The following is an 18,167-nucleotide window of genomic DNA, read 5'->3' as shown; positions in this document are numbered from 1 at the left end:
CATGGTATCTGGACAGTGGATGCTCGCGTCACATGACGGGAGAAAGGCGTATGTTCCAAGAGCTAAAACTTAAGCCTGGAGGCGAAGTTGGCTTTGGTGGCAACGAAAAGGGTAAAATTGTTGGTACTGGTACTATTTGTGTAGATAGTAGTCCATGCATTGACAATGTTTTATTGGTAGACGGCTTAACTCATAACTTATTGTCTATAAGTCAATTAGCTGACAAGGGTTATGATGTTATCTTTAATCAAAAGTCCTGCCGGGCTGTAAGTCAGATCGATGGCTCTGTTCTGTTTAACAACAAGAGGAAGAACAACATTTATAAGATCAGATTATCTGAGTTGGAGGCTCAGAATGTGAGGTGCCTTCTGTCTGTTAATGAAGAGCAATGGGTATGGCATAGACGGTTAGGGTATGCCAGTATGAGAAAGATTTCTCAGCTAAGCAAGCTAAACCTTGTCAGGGGCTTACCCACTCTGAAGTTCTCTTCAGACGCTCTTTGTGAAGCATGTCAGAAAGGCAAATTCACAAAAGTCCCTTTCAAGGAAAAGAATGTTGTCTAAACCTCAAGGCCGTTGGAACTTCTGCATATCGACCTGTTTGGACCAGTGAAAACTGAGTCTATAGGTGGCAAGAGATATGGGATGGTCATTGTTGACGACTATAGCCGCTGGACATGGGTAAAATTTCTAACCCGCAAGGATGAGTCTCATGCTGTGTTCTCTACCTTCATAGCCCAAGTGCAAAACGAGAAGGCTTGTAGGATTGTGCGTGTCAGAAGTGACCATGGTGGAGAGTTTGAGAATGACAAGTTTGAGAGTCTGTTTGATTCCTATGGAATTGCACATGATTTCTCTTGTCCCAGAACTCCTCAACAAAATGGTGTTGTTGAGAGGAAGAATAGAACTCTTCAGGAGATGGCTAGAACCATGCTCCAAGAAACTGGCATGGCTAAGCACTTTTGGGCAGAGGCAGTAAACACAGCGTGTTACATTCAGAACGGAATCTCTGTGAGACCAATTCTGAATAAGACTCCCTATGAATTGTGGAAGAATATCAAACCCAACATTTCTTATTTTCATCCTTTTGGTTGTGTTTGTTATGTTCTTAATACTAAGGATAGATTGCATAAATTTGATGCTAAGTCTTCTAAATGTCTATTACTTGGTTACTCTGAGATATCTAAAGGTTTTAGATTCTATAATACTGATGCTAAAACAATTGAAGAATCTATTCATGTTAGATTTGACGATAAGCTTGACTCTGACCAGTCAAAGCTAGTTGAGAAATTTGCAGATTTAAGTATAAGTGTTTCTGACAAAGGCAAAGCTCCAGAGGAAGCTGAGCCAGAGGAAGATGAACCAGAAGAAGATGAACCAGAAGAAGCTGGTCCCTCTGATCCACAAACTCAGAAGAAGAGCAGAATCACTGCAGCTCATCCTAAGGAATTGATTCTGGGCAACAAAGACGAACCAGTCAGAACCAGATCAGCCTTCAGACCCTCTGAAGAGACCCTGCTTAGTCTGAAAGGATTGGTGTCCTTAATTGAACCCAAGTCAATTGATGAAGCTCTTCAGGACAAGGACTGGATTCTGGCCATGGAAGAAGAATTGAATCAATTTTCCAAGAATGATGTTTGGAGCCTAGTGAAGAAGCCTCAAAGTGTCCATGTAATTGGAACAAAATGGGTGTTCAGAAACAAGTTGAATGAGAAAGGTGATGTAGTCAGAAAAAAGGCAAGGCTAGTTGCTCAAGGCTACAGTCAGCAGGAAGGAATAGACTACACAGAAACATTTGCTCCAGTAGCAAGACTAGAAGCAATCAGACTGCTGATCTCCTTCTCTGTGAATCACAACATAATTCTACATCAGATGGATGTTAAGAGTGCCTTCCTAAATGGATACATATCAGAGGAAGTCTACGTTCATCAACCCCCAGGTTTTGAGGATGAGAAGAACCCAGACCATGTTTTCAAGTTGAAGAAATCACTCTATGGTCTGAAGCAAGCTCCTAGAGCATGGTATGAGAGACTCAGCTCATTCCTTCTGGAGAATAAGTTTGTAAGGGGTAAAGTAGATACAACTCTCTTTTGCAAAACTTACAAAGATGATATCCTAATTGTGAAAATTTATGTTGATGATATTATATTTGGTTCTGCTAATCAATCTCTATGCAAAGAATTTTCTGAGATGATGCAGGCTGAATTTGAGATGAGTATGATGGGAGAACTCAAGTACTTTCTGGGAATACAAGTTGATCAAACACCAGAAGGAACATATATCCATCAGAGCAAGTACACTAAAGAACTTCTGAAGAAGTTCAATATGCTGGAATCTACAGTTGCCAAGACTCCAATGCATCCTACATGCATTCTGGAGAAAGAAGATGCAAGTGGTAAAGTTTGTCAGAAGCTCTATCGTGGTATGATAGGATCACTTCTATACTTAACTGCATCTAGGCCTGATATATTGTTTAGTGTTCATTTATGTGCTCGTTTCCAATCAGATCCAAGGGAAACCCACTTAACTGCTGTTAAGAGGATCCTAAGGTATCTGAAAGGTACCATTAACCTTGGCTTGATGTATAAGAAAACATCAGAGTATAAGCTTTCAGGTTATTGTGATGCTGATTATGCTGGAGATAGAACAGAGAGAAAAAGCACTTCTGGAAATTGCCAATTTCTGGGAAGCAACTTAGTCTCATGGGCAAGCAAGAGGCAATCAACCATTGCACTATCTACTGCAGAGGCAGAATATATCTCAGCAGCAATATGCAGCACTCAGATGCTCTGGATGAAACATCAGCTGGAGGATTATCAAATCCTTGAGAGCAAGATCCCAATCTATTGTGATAACACTGCTGCAATTTCATTGAGTAAGAATCCTATCTTATATTCAAGGGTAAAGCACATTGAGGTAAAGTATCATTTTATTAGAGATTATGTACAGAAGGGTGTACTTCTTCTAAAGTTTGTTGATACTGACCATCAATGGCCAGATATCTTTACAAAGCCCTTAGCAGAGGATAGATTTAATTTCATTCTGAAAAATCTGAATATGGACTTTTGTCCAGCATGAAGATGGATCAGAACCTCTGACTATGATGCTTCTTCATCAGAAGATGTCTAGTCCAGAAGGTAACTCTATAAGAGTTTATGTACCCATTGGTGCTGACTCTGAACCTGAGACAGTAAACGTGTGTCAGTATCTCTGATACATAGTTCCTTGTGCCCGTGCTGACAGTCTGTTGTAATGAGTGTTGATGTGCTTCTCTCCTGCGTGTGATAGGTGTATTAATTGTTACTATCATGTCTTTAATTTTTAACCGTTGATTTTAAACTTGCTTTTTGATCAACAACGGTTATTTGTCAAAACCCACTATACACACACGTTCTCCTACACTTACGGTTTTACATTCTCTCTCTTCAGTTTTTCAAAACCTCTCCCCACGATCTCTCTCTCTCTCTCTCTCTATTCATCCTTCTCCCTTCAACCCAAAACCTTCAACCGACTTCAAGATGGTGAGACAAACCAGAAACGAAGCTGCAGGTGCAACCAGGTTTCCTCATATGGTAGTAGGCCAAGCTACAGGCCAATTGGGTCCTGAAACTCCAAATCAAGGTCAAGCTTCAGAGAAGATGATTCCAATTGCAGAACGGGGCTGTGTCGTTCACTGCGTTTATGCTTCGGAAGAACTCCAAGTGCTTGCTGAATGGAGATTCGACCTGGATAATATAGCTGCAAATGGGTATGACCTTCGTCCTGAAGTACAAGTTCAGGGATGGGAAGAGTATTTCAACAGGCTTAGAGGACCAATCTATGACAAATTGGTCAAGGAATTCTGGAAACATGCGGACTGCGATGATACACAAGTGGTTTCCTACATTGCTGGAAGGAGGATAATCATCACTGAGAAGTCCATTGTGAATCTGCTGGGTGCAAACACTGGAACTGAGTATAGATTCCAACTGACGGAATCAAAGGTGAAACCCAGAACCAAGGATGAAACCAACAAGGCTCTTTACACCACCTACAAACCTGGCAAGAGCGACTACAAGGTGGTGGATCTTCATCCCAAGCTCAGGATCTGGCACAAGATTCTGCTTCACTGCATCAACCAGAGGCCAAAGGGAAGCTCTCCTGATTACATCAACTTCTGCCAGAAGGCAATGCTGTTCTTCATTCAGGATAAGAGGAAGATCTGCCTTCCTTTCTTCTTGTTCTCTTACCTGAAAGAATGCATCAGGAAGTCCAGAACCACTGCCTCTATCAAGTCTGCAATCAAGTACATCCCCTATGGGAGACTGCTTTCAGATCTCTTCATTGAGAGTAAATTCGTAGAAGATCTAATCAAGGCAGGATGCACAGAGGATCTGTCAACAATTGTCAGTGACGTCTTCACATCCACATCTTTGAAGAAGATGGGATTGGTCAGGAAGAAGATAGCCCCTGCTCATGAAGATACTTCTGATGAAGTAAGACAAAGAAGGGTGCCTCTGAATGATTTCCCTCTGTGGTCCCAAGCAGATAACCCAGAAGCTATTTTGTGCTACATTGATGATCTGAAGCAACAAGGGTATGAGATTGATGTAGACGAGTTCTTCAGACGTTTGCCACCAGCTCCAGAGTTTGACTCTCCTCCTAAGAGGAAATTTCAGAGAAAAATGGTCTTGGAGGAATCTTTTGAAGAGTCTGATGTTCCTCTGAAGAAGAAGAAGAAGGCTGACAAGCCTAAGAGGAAGCACGATGAAACCACCAAGCCTGATGATGGTGATGATGGTGATAATGTTGATGGTCCTTCTCCTCCAAAGAAGAAGAAGAAGCAAGTCAGAATTGTGGAGAAGCCTACCCGTGTGGAACCTGCTGCTGCAGTCATCAGAATGGAGACTTCTGCCAGAGTGACTCGGTCTGCCGTGCGTTCATCAAGTAAGTCTGTTGTCACTGAATCTGATGATGATTTAAATTCTATTGATGCACTCCCCATCTCTACACTCCTTAACCGCACAGCCACCCAACTCACTCCTATCCCAGAGTCTCAACCAGCTGCCCAAACCACATCTCCACCAATCATTTTTCCAACCTTCCCAAGAAGAAGCACCTCTGTGGAATATGCTTCAGACTCCACGTCCCTCTGAACCAACCTCTCCCATTACCATTCAATACAACCCATTAACCTCTGAACCCATCATTCTTGAACAACCAGAACTTGAACAACCAGAACCTGAACCCAGAACGTCTGATCACTCTGTCCCCAGAGCATCAGAGCATCCTGATCGTAGAACTGCTGATACAGATTCTTCCAATCCCTATACTTCTGTATCCTTTCCTACCAACGTTGCTGACTCCTCACCTTCCAACAACTCTGAATCACTTCGTAAATTTATGGAAGTTAGGAAAGAAAAAGTGTCTGCCATTCCAGAGTACTACCTCATAGTACCAAGCCCTAGGAGATACCCTGGACCTAGACTAGAACGTCTAGTTGACCCAGATCATCCTATCCAGGCTGACCCCTTGCATGAAGCAGACCCTTTAGCCCAACAAGTCCAACCAGACCAAGTTCACCAAGAGCCTATTCAACCAGAACCAGAAAACTCTGTGTCTACCCACTCTTCGGTTAGATCACCACATCCTCAGGTTGAAACCTCTGAACCAAACCTTGGAACCTCTGAACCAAATGTCCAAACTTTTGATATTGGCTCTCCTCAAGGTGCCTCTGAGGCAAACAGCAGCAACCACCCAACCTCTCCTGAAACCAACCTCTCCATTGTTCCCTACACATATCTCAGGCCAACCTCTCTCTCTGAGTGCATCAGTGTTTTTAATCATGAAGCTTCACTGATGCTACGCAATGTGCAAGGTCACACTGACCTGAGTGAGAACTCTGACTCTGTTGCTGAAGAATGGAATCGTCTGAGTACTTGGTTAGTTGCTCAGGTTCCTGTTATGATGAGTCATCTCACTGCTGAAAGGGACCAGAGAGGATTGAGGCTGCTAAGCAGCGGTTTAACAGAAGAGTGGCTCTGCATGAACAACAGCAAAGAACTAAGTTACTTGAAGCTGTTGAAGAAGCCAGAAGAAAGAAAGAGCAAGCAGAAGAAGCTGCACGTCAAGCGGCTGTACAAGCTGAAAATGCAAGATTAGAAGCTGAGAGACTTGAAGCTGAAGCTGAAGCTCTTAGATGTCAAGCTCTTGCACCAGTGGTCTTCACTCCTGCTGCTTCTGATTCCACTCCAGCTCCTCCATCTGCTCAGAATGTTCCCTCTACCTCTGCACAACCAAGTTCTTCTAGACTTGACCTCATGGAACAACGTCTCAATTCTCATGAGACTTTGCTGGTGGAAATGAAGCAAGTTCTTCAAGAACTCTTGCGTCGCTCTGACAAGCCTTAGTTTTAGGATTTCTTTCGTTTCGTTTTTCCCTCTTAACTTTATTTCTTTTTAATTTTATTTTCATTCTTTGCTATGTTTTGCTTTGATTAGTTGTCGTTTATCATTGCACATACATATATATATATATATATAACATTGTGTTTGCAAAGTTTTCTTTTCTTTATTAATATCAATTATGCTTTTACATCATACATTTTATTCCCTACAACTAGAATGGAGGATCCTTCCTCATTCTTCTGCACTCCCGGCGTTGATCTGCTCTTTCCTTCTCCAGCCGCTCAAGCGCATACTCTATATTACCAAGCTTGATGCTAAGCTCGTTCTTCTCCAGACTATCTTCAATAGTCTTGAGACTCTTTTCCACAGCTTCCTTTTCTTCCAGAAAATTCAGTTCCAGCTCGCTGAGCTCCTGAATTTCCTCCACGAAGGCAAGGAATTCTTTCAAATCCTTCTCCAGCTCTGGAAAAAGGTCTTCGTCAAGCAGTGTCTTCGTCAGCTCATGTATTGTTCGTGTACCATCAGGGTGCCGGATGTTAAGGAACATGTCCTCCTCGAAGGCTTTCCTTCTGAGCTCTTCTAGTGCAACCATGTATGAAGCCATTTCTTTTTATGGTATTGATCGAGTTGTGAAGCTTACCCTCTTCTAAATCGCTTTATATAAGCTTCATTCTCTCCTTGGAAGTTATTGCTCCTACAGTTTCTCGAGGTTAAGTCCTTGGTAACTGAAGCTTCTCTTTACTCCCGTGGCCGGTGGTAAACGTTCTTCTTTTGCATTAACTCCCTTATTTAATTAGCTTAACTCTCATTCCTACATCGTTATTTCTCCATATTTTCACTCAGACCTTCTCTGAGGGGGAGTACCTTGTACTTCAAGCTGAGTTTTTGACACCCCATACTTTTTGCTTATGACAAAAAGGGGGAGTACACCTAGTTTTTGATGTGTAAGTGTGATTTATTTTGGAGAATTTAAGAGTTCCACCTTTATGACCATAGATGTGTCACTGGGCAAATACAAGGAATACATTTCACTTCCTCTGAAGTGATTCTATTTGACTCTGATACCACTTATCGTTGACTCTGAAATCTTATGCGCTCTGATTATTTTATTTCATCTATGTCATGCGCCTTCACTCTGAACTCTTATATTATTTAGCTCAGAATCTAGATATTTCTAACGTTTTCATTAAGTCTTAGTTACAAAGTGAAGGAAGGTACTAAAGAAAGAAAAGGAAGTGGAAGTTGAAAAAATGAAGTTGTAAAAGGAAGAATGTGTTAATTCTTGGGGTTGTGAGTAAGTTTAATTTGAATTTTTCCCCATTGCTCTTATTTTTCCTAAGGTTTTAACTCTGAATATCTTCCATAAATCCTTCCTTGACCTTAGCCTCATTACAACCTTGAAAAGTCCTTTGATCTTTGTGTGCATTTGTTCAATTTAATTAGTAGTGTTAGAATCTTCTCAAGCCTATGATAGATACATGTTTTCTTGAGATGATGAGAGTTTCTTAAGCATGATTAAACACAAGTCTAAACACTTGAGAGTAGAGAGCATAACACTTGCATCCAACTTTGATGTACAATTTGCAATACTTGTTGGCTTGGAATGTAGGTGATGGAGTTCTGGTTTGTCTAATCTCTGTGGAAAGTGAAGTGGTTGTTTTCTTGCTCATAAACCTGAATTTCTACTTCTCAAAGATAAGTGTGAGCTGAGTTTTTATGTTTTAGGAAGTACTTGTTATCATAATTGATTTTCTGAATCTTATTTGAAGTTAAGTTTTGCCCAGGAGTGCAAAAGGTTAAGTGTGGGGGTATTTGATAAGCGCATAATTAATGCACTTTACGTGTGTCTTTCTAAGCTTCATTATATATATTTTTGTGCTTAATTGTTATGACTTAGCCATGTTTTGACCATTAGTGTTTATTTGGATTATTCATGGAAAAGTGCTTAATTCTACACTTTTAGTTTCTGTGACTGTTTTGCTAGAACAGATTGAATATGGAGCTAGAAATATCGAAATAAGGCCTATAATATGTCGTTGGAAAGCTAACTCGAAGCCCTACAACTTTTATGTTCAGAAAAATTCGAGAACAAGCTTCTACCATGGTCAGAATTGCCTTGCAAAGTTGCTGTCGCTAATTCTGCGAGTCTGGAACAGTCTGCACTAAAATGATCATATCTTGGGCTACAGAACTCCGAATTAGGATCCGATTGAAGGCCCGCGAAGCTGACTTAAAGATCTACAACTCTCATGTTTGCCTCAATTGAAGATTCAGACTTCTTGTGAGACCCGCGAATGCCTGATTGTTCAGCAGCTTACTCCTTTATGTGGGCCCGATTTTGTGAAGATTTAGAAAAGATTTAGATAACAAAGATTGTTACTTGATGAACAAGTTTATTTATTAGTATAAATAAGTGAGTTTAGGCTTTTGTTAGACCTAACCACCTCACCACATCTCACCATCACCTCCTCCACCTTCTCCTAATATCTCTCTCCATCTTTTCTAGTATGAGTTGCTAAACTCCATAGTTAGTCTTAGGATTTTTAATATTCTTGTGTTTGCAAACTTGAGGTTTTGTTCTTAATGCAAATTCCTTCTTTATTAATTCTCTTCATCTTTATTTCTGATCTAGGGTTTGCTTAATTCCGTAGTTTTAGAAATAAGAGTTGATGCATGTTCGCTTAGTTCATGTTAGTTCGTAACTGTTTCTTAATCGCTTAGTTTAGGTGTAACGCCCCGATTTCTCGAGTGTTACACAGTAACTAATTAACCAATTTTCGTAAAGAGTTTTCGTCGATTCACTTATTAATCTTCAATTAATGACAAACCTTTCATTTTACGAAAACTCTTGAAACATAACCTTTCCAAAAACACGCGGAAGTAACCAACATCGTAAAACTTTTTAAATAACCAACTGTAAAGAGTACGAATCAAAGGCCTGAATGAAAATAAAGATTACATCAAAACTTGTTCATTCGAATTTAAGCAATAAAATTGTTCGATACCAACACTTCGGAAACTCTCAACCCCAACAGAAAACAAAAGACTCTCAACCCAAACCCTATTCCTTAGCCTCTTCCTCTTCCTCTGAAGTGTAGTCGTCCTCCGGTATTGGCACGTCACGTAGCATCAACTCCCAAGAATGAGTCATCGCCATTATCTTCACGACCATCTACCCCCCCAAATAAACACATAGCAAACAAGCAGGGTCAGGTCCAACAAAAAGAATGATAATGACAAAATCAACAACAGCATATATAATATAAGTACATTATATGTCTTTTATGGGAAAGAGTCAGTTACTAACGGAATCTCACTTCACACAACCCACCAAAACTTCCATGGCCATCTTCGTGCTTCCGCAGAGGCACGGTTATCACGGTGACCGCAGTCAACCAAATCACGTGGAGCCGCAATGATCCACAAAAGTTCACGGTGACCGCAGTCAACCAAATCACGTGAAGCCACACCGGCCCACAAGGTTCACGGGAGACCGCAGTCAACCCAAATAACTCCCTCGCGTGCAAGGTACCATCGTTCTCATGGACCATAGTCTACCTGACCTATGTCCAAATTATTCACATTTACTTGCAAGCGAGTTTATTACACTTTTCTCTTTGTTAAGTCTCTAAAGTCAATCCTAGAGTCTTATCATACTCTTTATACAACAACCTTCACAACACAACATTCACGGGTTACAAGGGAATTACGGCTAGGTGAGCGACCCTTGAACCATTAACTGAGAAAATAAATATAATCCACGTAAGGAACGCAAGAACATTCACTCATGCATAATATATCATCGCAACTTCAACATATTGACAGCAGAAACAACTTTCACAAAAATAGAGCCACAGAATGCATCTTTCAACCAAAAATCACGTATGATACCTTTCTAGAAAGCTATTTTAAATATCTACAACTATCTAGTTACACACTTGTTCATTTGAGTCCCAGAATTAGGTGATATTAGGCCTTAAAGCTAACTGTCCGGAACAGGAAAAACAGCAGGTGCAACAGTCACTAAGATCGACCTCCAGACCTCATTACTAGACCAAAAATTATGTTCTTTATATGCATAGAAAGCCAATTCGAAAATCTACAATTTTCCAGTTTATCCCTTTTTCATTTGAGACCCCGAATTAGGTGTAATTAAGCTCCAAAACTCGCTGTCCAGTACAGGAAACTGGCAGAGATACTTTTGCCTTCAAATTAATTTTTCAACCATTCAAGTCCCAGAGTTTTAAACCATATTCCAGCAGCAAGAACCACATATCATATATCATATATCATGCTTAAATTTCCAGAACCAAGATAACCATCAATTCTAGCACAAAAGGCAGATCTAAGCATATAAATCTTCAATCATTTTAATCAAGCAAAGTCATAGAAGAAACGGTAGTTGTAGTGATGATTAATGGAGAATCATGGCATCAACATTTCATCTCAAATCAGAAGCAAAACATCAAGATCTCAAGGCAAAAAAAACAGCAAGCATCATGAACACAAAACTCTTGCAAAAGCAATCATGTTCGTGGCTTTTCTCATAGTAAAACATGGCAAATACCCTAGGCAATCTACCCAATCCTAGGACCAGCCCTTACCTTGGGTTCTTGGTCTGAAAAGAAGAAGCTTTGGTGATGAACACGGTTCAGAAACGTTGCTGTCCACGTTCTCAGCTTCTCTCGCCGTCCCTCTTCTCTCCCTCGCGCGCGACCTCCTCCACTCCCTTGCGCGCGCTACACGATGATGGTTATCGCTTGGGCGGCGGCGGCTTCTCTTGCTCTCTCTCGAGTTCTCTCTTTTCTCTCTTCTGTATGCTTCCCTTTCTGTTCTTACGTGAGTTTGTGCAGGTTCTGTTCTGATTGTGAAAGAACAGGGTTTTCCCCCCTCTAGACTAAACCCCATGCAAAGTGGGCTAGGGTTTCAATATTCTTTTCAAGCCCGAACCCTTGGCCCATCAGTTTAGTTCTTAATCTGGTCTAAACTCAATTAAAACCCAAGTCCTTCTATGTAAAAACAGAAGCAAAATCGGAATTAAAATAAAAACTCCTCATCTAGTTCGCTGGTACTGTACAGCCCGACCTTTGCTCATTAAAACAGGGAGATCTGGAGCTACAGATATCGGATTTACACGAAACCACATCGAGAATTTTCTTAACTTAAAGGGCTACAACTCTCATGAAGGAAGTTTTCCCAAATGAAGTCGTTAAGACCCTCTAAAAATTCGCACAAGTTGACAGTTCTAATCTGCCAGTTATCAAACATTAGCTAAAACTTCAATTTTATTCAAACTTCCATAAAATTGTTCCAAATTGAACTTAGGGCCTTACAATACCACCCCCCTTAAAAATAGTTTCGCCCTCGAAACTTAAGGGTTTACAAATAAATCGGGGTGTGACTCCCGCATCTTATCCTCTAACTTCCAGGTCGCGTCACCAGTCTCTTGGTTCCACACGACCTTCACTAAAGGCACCTCCTTGTTTCTTAAGCGCTTTATGCTTCGGTCGACGATCTTGATGGGTGGCACCTCCATTGTTAGATCATCTCTCAGCTGTATGTCGTCTGGCGTAATCACATGCGAATCATCTGCCATGTACTTCCGCAACTGCGACACATGAAGAACGTCATGGATGTTGGATAGAAACGGTGGTAGGGCGATCCTGTACGCCACCGGTCCAACTCGCTCCGTGATCTGGTACGGCCCAATAAACTTCGGAGTAAGCTTCTTGGACTTGATTGCCCTTCCAACACCTGTCATCGGGGTAACCCGCAAGAAGACATGGTCTCCGGCCTGAAATTCCAACTCCTTCCGTCGGTTGTCGGCGTAACTCTTTTGGCGACTCTGCGCGGTTCTCATCTTTTCCTGAATTCTCCTGACTTCCTCGGTGGTCTGTTGCACCAATTCCGGGCCAATCACCAAATTTTCCCCATCTTGATGCCAGCATAAGGGCGTACGACACCTCCGACCGTACAAAGCTTCGTAAGGTGCCATGCCGATGCTCGCATGGAAACTATTGTTGTAAGTGAATTCGATCAATGGCAGCATCTCATCCCAACTGCCCTTGTGATCCAACACACAGGCCCGTAGCAAATCTTCCAGCGACTGGATTTTCCTCTCTGTCTGCCCATCGGTTTGCGGATGATAGGCAGAGCTCAATCTCAACTTAGTTCTGAGGGCCTGCTGCAAGGCTCCCCAAAAGTGAGAGGTAAACCTCGGATCTCTGTCTGACACGATGCTGGTCGGTACACCATGTAGACGCACAACCTCAGCCACATAAATCTCCGCCAATTTCTCCACCTTGTACTTCAGGTTGATCGGGATAAAATGAGCGGTCTTTGTCAAACGATCAACAACAACCCAAATTGCATCGAACTTCCTCCGAGTTAAAGGTAAAGCCGTCACGAAGTCCATAGAAATACTGTCCCACTTCCACTCTGGGACATCTAGTGGTTGCAGCTTCCCTGCGGGCTTCTGATGCTCTACATTCGCTTTCTGACATGTCAAGCAAGTAGAAACATACTCAGCCACTTGTTTCTTCATCCCAGGCCACCAGAAGTGAAGTTTCAAGTCCTGATACATCTTGTTCATTCCGGGATGGATACTCAGTCTACTCTTGTGTCCTTCATCCAGGATCAATCTTCTCATCTCTGCATCGTTAGGCACACATATCCGTCCCTTGCATCGCAGAATATTGTCGTTCCCAATAGAGAACTCTGGTGCCTTTCCCTGAGCCACACGGTCTCGCCACTCAGCTATCCCTTCATCAGTCTCTTGTCTAGACTTGATCTCTTCCAAAAGTCCACTTGACACCGTCACCATTCCGAAACTCAGTCTTCCTGGTGCGAGCTTAACGTCCAAGCTCAGATCTCGGAAAGCCTCCAACAGTTCTAACTCCTTGACCATCATTGAGGACACATGTATAGCCTTCCGGCTGAGAGCGTCGGCTACGACATTGCTTTTCCCCGGATGGTACTGTAGAGTGAACTCATAGTCCTGCAGGAATTCCATCCACCTCCGCTGCCTCATGTTCAAATCCTTCTGATCAAATAAGTACTTTAAACTCTTATGATCGCTGTAGATCGTGAACGTACTGCCATAGAGATAGTGTCTCCAAATCTTGAGAGCATAAACTATGGCAGCCAACTCCAAGTCATGTGTGGGGTAGTTCTTCTCATGAGTCTTCAACTGCCTTGAAGCATAGGCAATTGCTTTCTTATCTTGCATCATTACACAACCCAAACCATTGTGTGACGCATCACAGTACACGTCATAAGGTTATCCTTCCTTAGGTAAAGCTAGTATGGGTGCGGTGGTCAGCCGCTTCTTCAACTCCTGGAAACTAGCCTCACACTTCTCCGTCCATGCAAACGGTTGATTCTTCTTTGTCAACTGGGTCAACGGCGAAGTCAACTTTGCATAATCTTTGACGAATCGTCTATAGTAGCCAGCAAGCCCAACAAAGCTTCTGATGTCGCTTGCCGTCTTAGGTTGCTCCCATGACAGAATCGTCTCGATCTTGCTAGGGTCCACTACCACACCCTGACTTGATATGACATGCCCCAAAAATTTCACCTCCTCCATCCAGAACTCACACTTTGAGCCGTTAGCATATAGTTGTTTCTCTCCCAACACGCCCAACACCTGGCGTAGATGCTCCTCATGTTCCTCTCTACTCTTCGAGTAGATTAGGATGTCATCGATGAATACCACCACGAACTTGTCCAGGAATGGTCTGAACACTCTGTTCATGTAGTCCATAAACACTGCGTGTGCATTAGTAACCCCAGACGGAATCACAAGATATTCATAATGCCTGTATCGAGTCCTGAATGCGGTCTTCTGGATGTCAGATTCCTTGACTCGGATCTGATGGTATCCTGACTTAAGATCTATCTTCGAGAAGATCACCGCTCCTCTAAGTTGATCCATTAAGTCGTCTATCCGAGGCATCGGATAACGATTCTTCACGATCACTTTGTTGAGTTGTCGGTAGTCCACACATAGTCTGGACCTTCCATCCTTCTGCTTCACCAACAGCACTGGTGCACACAAACGCACACAGGCGTACACCTTGGGGCGCAAAAGGGATTCCAAAGCCCACTCTTCCTTCGATTGACATTCCATCAATCGATCTCAGAGTTCAAACATCTTAATATAATCAAACACTTAGTCTCAAGTATCACGGCAATGATACTAACTACAGACAATCTCACACCCAAGCAAACATCTTAGCAAACAAGTCTACCCAATCTCACCATGAAGCTTTGAAAACATCTTTATCAAAAACAAAAACACCAACGAGTTCGGAAACTCGTAAACCCAAAACCCTTAGTGCTCTGGTTTCTCAACCGGAGCTCTGATACCACAATGTAACGCCCCGATTTCTCGAGTGTTACACAGTAACTAATTAACCAATTTTCGTAAAGAGTTTTCGTCGATTCACTTATTAATCTTCAATTAATGACAAACCTTTCATTTTACGAAAACTCTTGAAACATAACCTTTCCAAAAACACGCGGAAGTAACCAACATCGTAAAACTTTTTAAATAACCAACTGTAAAGAGTACGAATCAAAGGCCTGAATGAAAATAAAGATTACATCAAAACTTGTTCATTCGAATTTAAGCAATAAAATTGTTCGATACCAACACTTCGGAAACTCTCAACCCCAACAGAAAACAAAAGACTCTCAACCCAAACCCTATTCCTTAGCCTCTTCCTCTTCCTCTGAAGTGTAGTCGTCCTCCGGTATTGGCACGTCACGTAGCATCAACTCCCAAGAATGAGTCATCGCCATTATCTTCACGACCATCTACCCCCCCAAATAAACACATAGCAAACAAGCAGGGTCAGGTCCAACAAAAAGAATGATAATGACAAAATCAACAACAACATATATAATATAAGTACATTATATGTCTTTTATGGGAAAGAGTCAGTTACTAACGGAATCTCACTTCACACAACCCACCAAAACTTCCATGGCCATCTTCGTGCTTCCGCAGAGGCACGGTTATCACGGTGACCGCAGTCAACCAAATCACGTGGAGCCGCAATGATCCACAAAAGTTCACGGTGACCGCAGTCAACCAAATCACGTGAAGCCACACCGGCCCACAAGGTTCACGGGAGACCGCAGTCAACCCAAATAACTCCCTCGCGTGCAAGGTACCATCGTTCTCATGGACCATAGTCTACCTGACCTATGTCCAAATTATTCACATTTACTTGCAAGCGAGTTTATTACACTTTTCTCTTTGTTAAGTCTCTAAAGTCAATCCTAGAGTCTTATCATACTCTTTATACAACAACCTTCACAACACAACATTCACGGGTTACAAGGGAATTACGGCTAGGTGAGCGACCCTTGAACCATTAACTGAGAAAATAAATATAATCCACGTAAGGAACGCAAGAACATTCACTCATGCATAATATATCATCGCAACTTCAACATATTGACAGCAGAAACAACTTTCACAAAAATAGAGCCACAGAATGCATCTTTCAACCAAAAATCACGTATGATACCTTTCTAGAAAGCTATTTTAAATATCTACAACTATCTAGTTACACACTTGTTCATTTGAGTCCCAGAATTAGGTGATATTAGGCCTTAAAGCTAACTGTCCGGAACAGGAAAAACAGCAGGTGCAACAGTCACTAAGATCGACCTCCAGACCTCATTACTAGACCAAAAATTATGTTCTTTATATGCATAGAAAGCCAATTCGAAAATCTACAATTTTCCAGTTTATCCCTTTTTCATTTGAGACCCCGAATTAGGTGTAATTAAGCTCCAAAACTCGCTGTCCAGTACAGGAAACTGGCAGAGATACTTTTGCCTTCAAATTAATTTTTCAACCATTCAAGTCCCAGAGTTTTAAACCATATTCCAGCAGCAAGAACCACATATCATATATCATATATCATGCTTAAATTTCCAGAACCAAGATAACCATCAATTCTAGCACAAAAGGCAGATCTAAGCATATAAATCTTCAATCATTTTAATCAAGCAAAGTCATAGAAGAAACGGTAGTTGTAGTGATGATTAATGGAGAATCATGGCATCAACATTTCATCTCAAATCAGAAGCAAAACATCAAGATCTCAAGGCAAAAAAAACAGCAAGCATCATGAACACAAAACTCTTGCAAAAGCAATCATGTTCGTGGCTTTTCTCATAGTAAAACATGGCAAATACCCTAGGCAATCTACCCAATCCTAGGACCAGCCCTTACCTTGGGTTCTTGGTCTGAAAAGAAGAAGCTTTGGTGATGAACACGGTTCAGAAACGTTGCTGTCCACGTTCTCAGCTTCTCTCGCCGTCCCTCTTCTCTCCCTCGCGCGCGACCTCCTCCACTCCCTTGCGCGCGCTACACGATGATGGTTATCGCTTGGGCGGCGGCGGCTTCTCTTGCTCTCTCTCGAGTTCTCTCTTTTCTCTCTTCTGTATGCTTCCCTTTCTGTTCTTACGTGAGTTTGTGCAGGTTCTGTTCTGATTGTGAAAGAACAGGGTTTTCCCCCCTCTAGACTAAACCCCATGCAAAGTGGGCTAGGGTTTCAATATTCTTTTCAAGCCCGAACCCTTGGCCCATCAGTTTAGTTCTTTTAATTCTTTTGCCTATCTTCTATTTTTAGATCACTATTTTTTTTTTTCTCTACCTTTTCTCTCTTTTATTTTATTGTGCTATCTTATCTATCTTCTTTCCCTTTATTATTCTTCTTATTATTATTACTAGATTGCTTTTTTTTTCTTTTGTTTCTAACATTTTTTTTTTCAGATCTCGTTTAGATTTTCCTTACTTTTTTTGTAATGTTTTTTTTTTTCCTCTTTTTCCGTTAGTTGCTAACTAATATTTTTTTTTCTCGTTTTCTATCTTTTTCCTTTTATTTCTTTTATATAATCTCGTTACTAACTTTATTTTTATTTTATTTTCTTTTCTTTTTCCACTAACGTTGTTTTTCCCTATCCTTTTGTTTTTTTTATTATCTTTGTTTCTAGTGGAATTAATTTTTGAAAGTAACGAAACACAAGTGTTAGTTTGTCAAGTTTTTTTGCAGCGATGGAAGCTAAACATGATAAGCTAGAAGCCAGACTCAACGAGCTACTATTTTCTGATACACAAATGTTGCTCAAGAACCATCAACAACAGTTTGAGTCACCTCAATGCTATCCACAAGAGAATTTTGAAAATATTTGGTGTGACCCACCTTGCTATCATCCACAAGGGCAATTCCAACAGCTTATTTATGCACCACCTTGCTACTATACACAAGAGGAATTCCATCAACAAGCAAACCCTGCACCACCATCTAAAGAGTCGTCGTTTGAAGAATTGGTGAAGCAGTTCGCGATCCAGAACATGCAATTCCAACAAGAAACTAGATCTTCCATTCATAATTTAACCGGCCAATTAGGACAGATGGCTACCTCCTTGAACACGTTGCTAGTCGCACACGCTCACAAATTGCAACATGAAGTTGATGCGGAGATTGATGATGAAGTTAATTCTTGTGTTGATACTCATCTTGATGCTAGCACTGATGGTTCTGGTGATGTTAACGAGTTTGAAGTCGATGTTGCTTCTGATGCTAATTCTAATGATGATGACAACAAACAAGAAATATATCTCCCTCTTCCACATAGAACTTATGAGAGTGAGAAGATTTATCCTAGTGAAGAAGAAAATAAGTTGTTGGATGATTTCAAGAAGTGTTTTGCAGTGGATGAAGTTAAGAAGATGGATGTAGAACGTGGATCTAAATTAGCA

The 18,167-nt window shown here is 41.4% G+C and overlaps 2 long non-coding RNA genes across 2 annotated transcripts; both read right to left on the bottom strand.

Moving 5' to 3' along the window:
- Positions 1–9,266: 9,266 nt before the first annotated feature.
- Positions 9,267–11,462, bottom strand: LOC130712229 (uncharacterized). Its single transcript, XR_009010869.1, has 2 exons — positions 10,990–11,462; positions 9,267–9,557 (listed from the first exon to the last, which is right to left on the bottom strand). It is a non-coding gene; the product is annotated as an uncharacterized LOC130712229 (long non-coding RNA).
- A 3,449-nt stretch (positions 11,463–14,911) lies between these two features.
- LOC130712230 (uncharacterized) lies at positions 14,912–17,691 on the bottom strand. The gene is made up of 2 exons (XR_009010870.1): positions 16,635–17,691; positions 14,912–15,202 (listed from the first exon to the last, which is right to left on the bottom strand). It is a non-coding gene; the product is annotated as an uncharacterized LOC130712230 (long non-coding RNA).
- Positions 17,692–18,167: the final 476 nt, after the last annotated feature.

Source organism: Lotus japonicus, chromosome 4 (genome assembly GCF_012489685.1).
Source record: "Lotus japonicus ecotype B-129 chromosome 4, LjGifu_v1.2".
Taxonomy (NCBI): Eukaryota; Viridiplantae; Streptophyta; class Magnoliopsida; order Fabales; family Fabaceae; genus Lotus; species Lotus japonicus.
The sequence above is the reverse complement of the archived record's forward strand: the minus strand, read 5'-3'. Positions and strand labels throughout refer to the sequence as shown.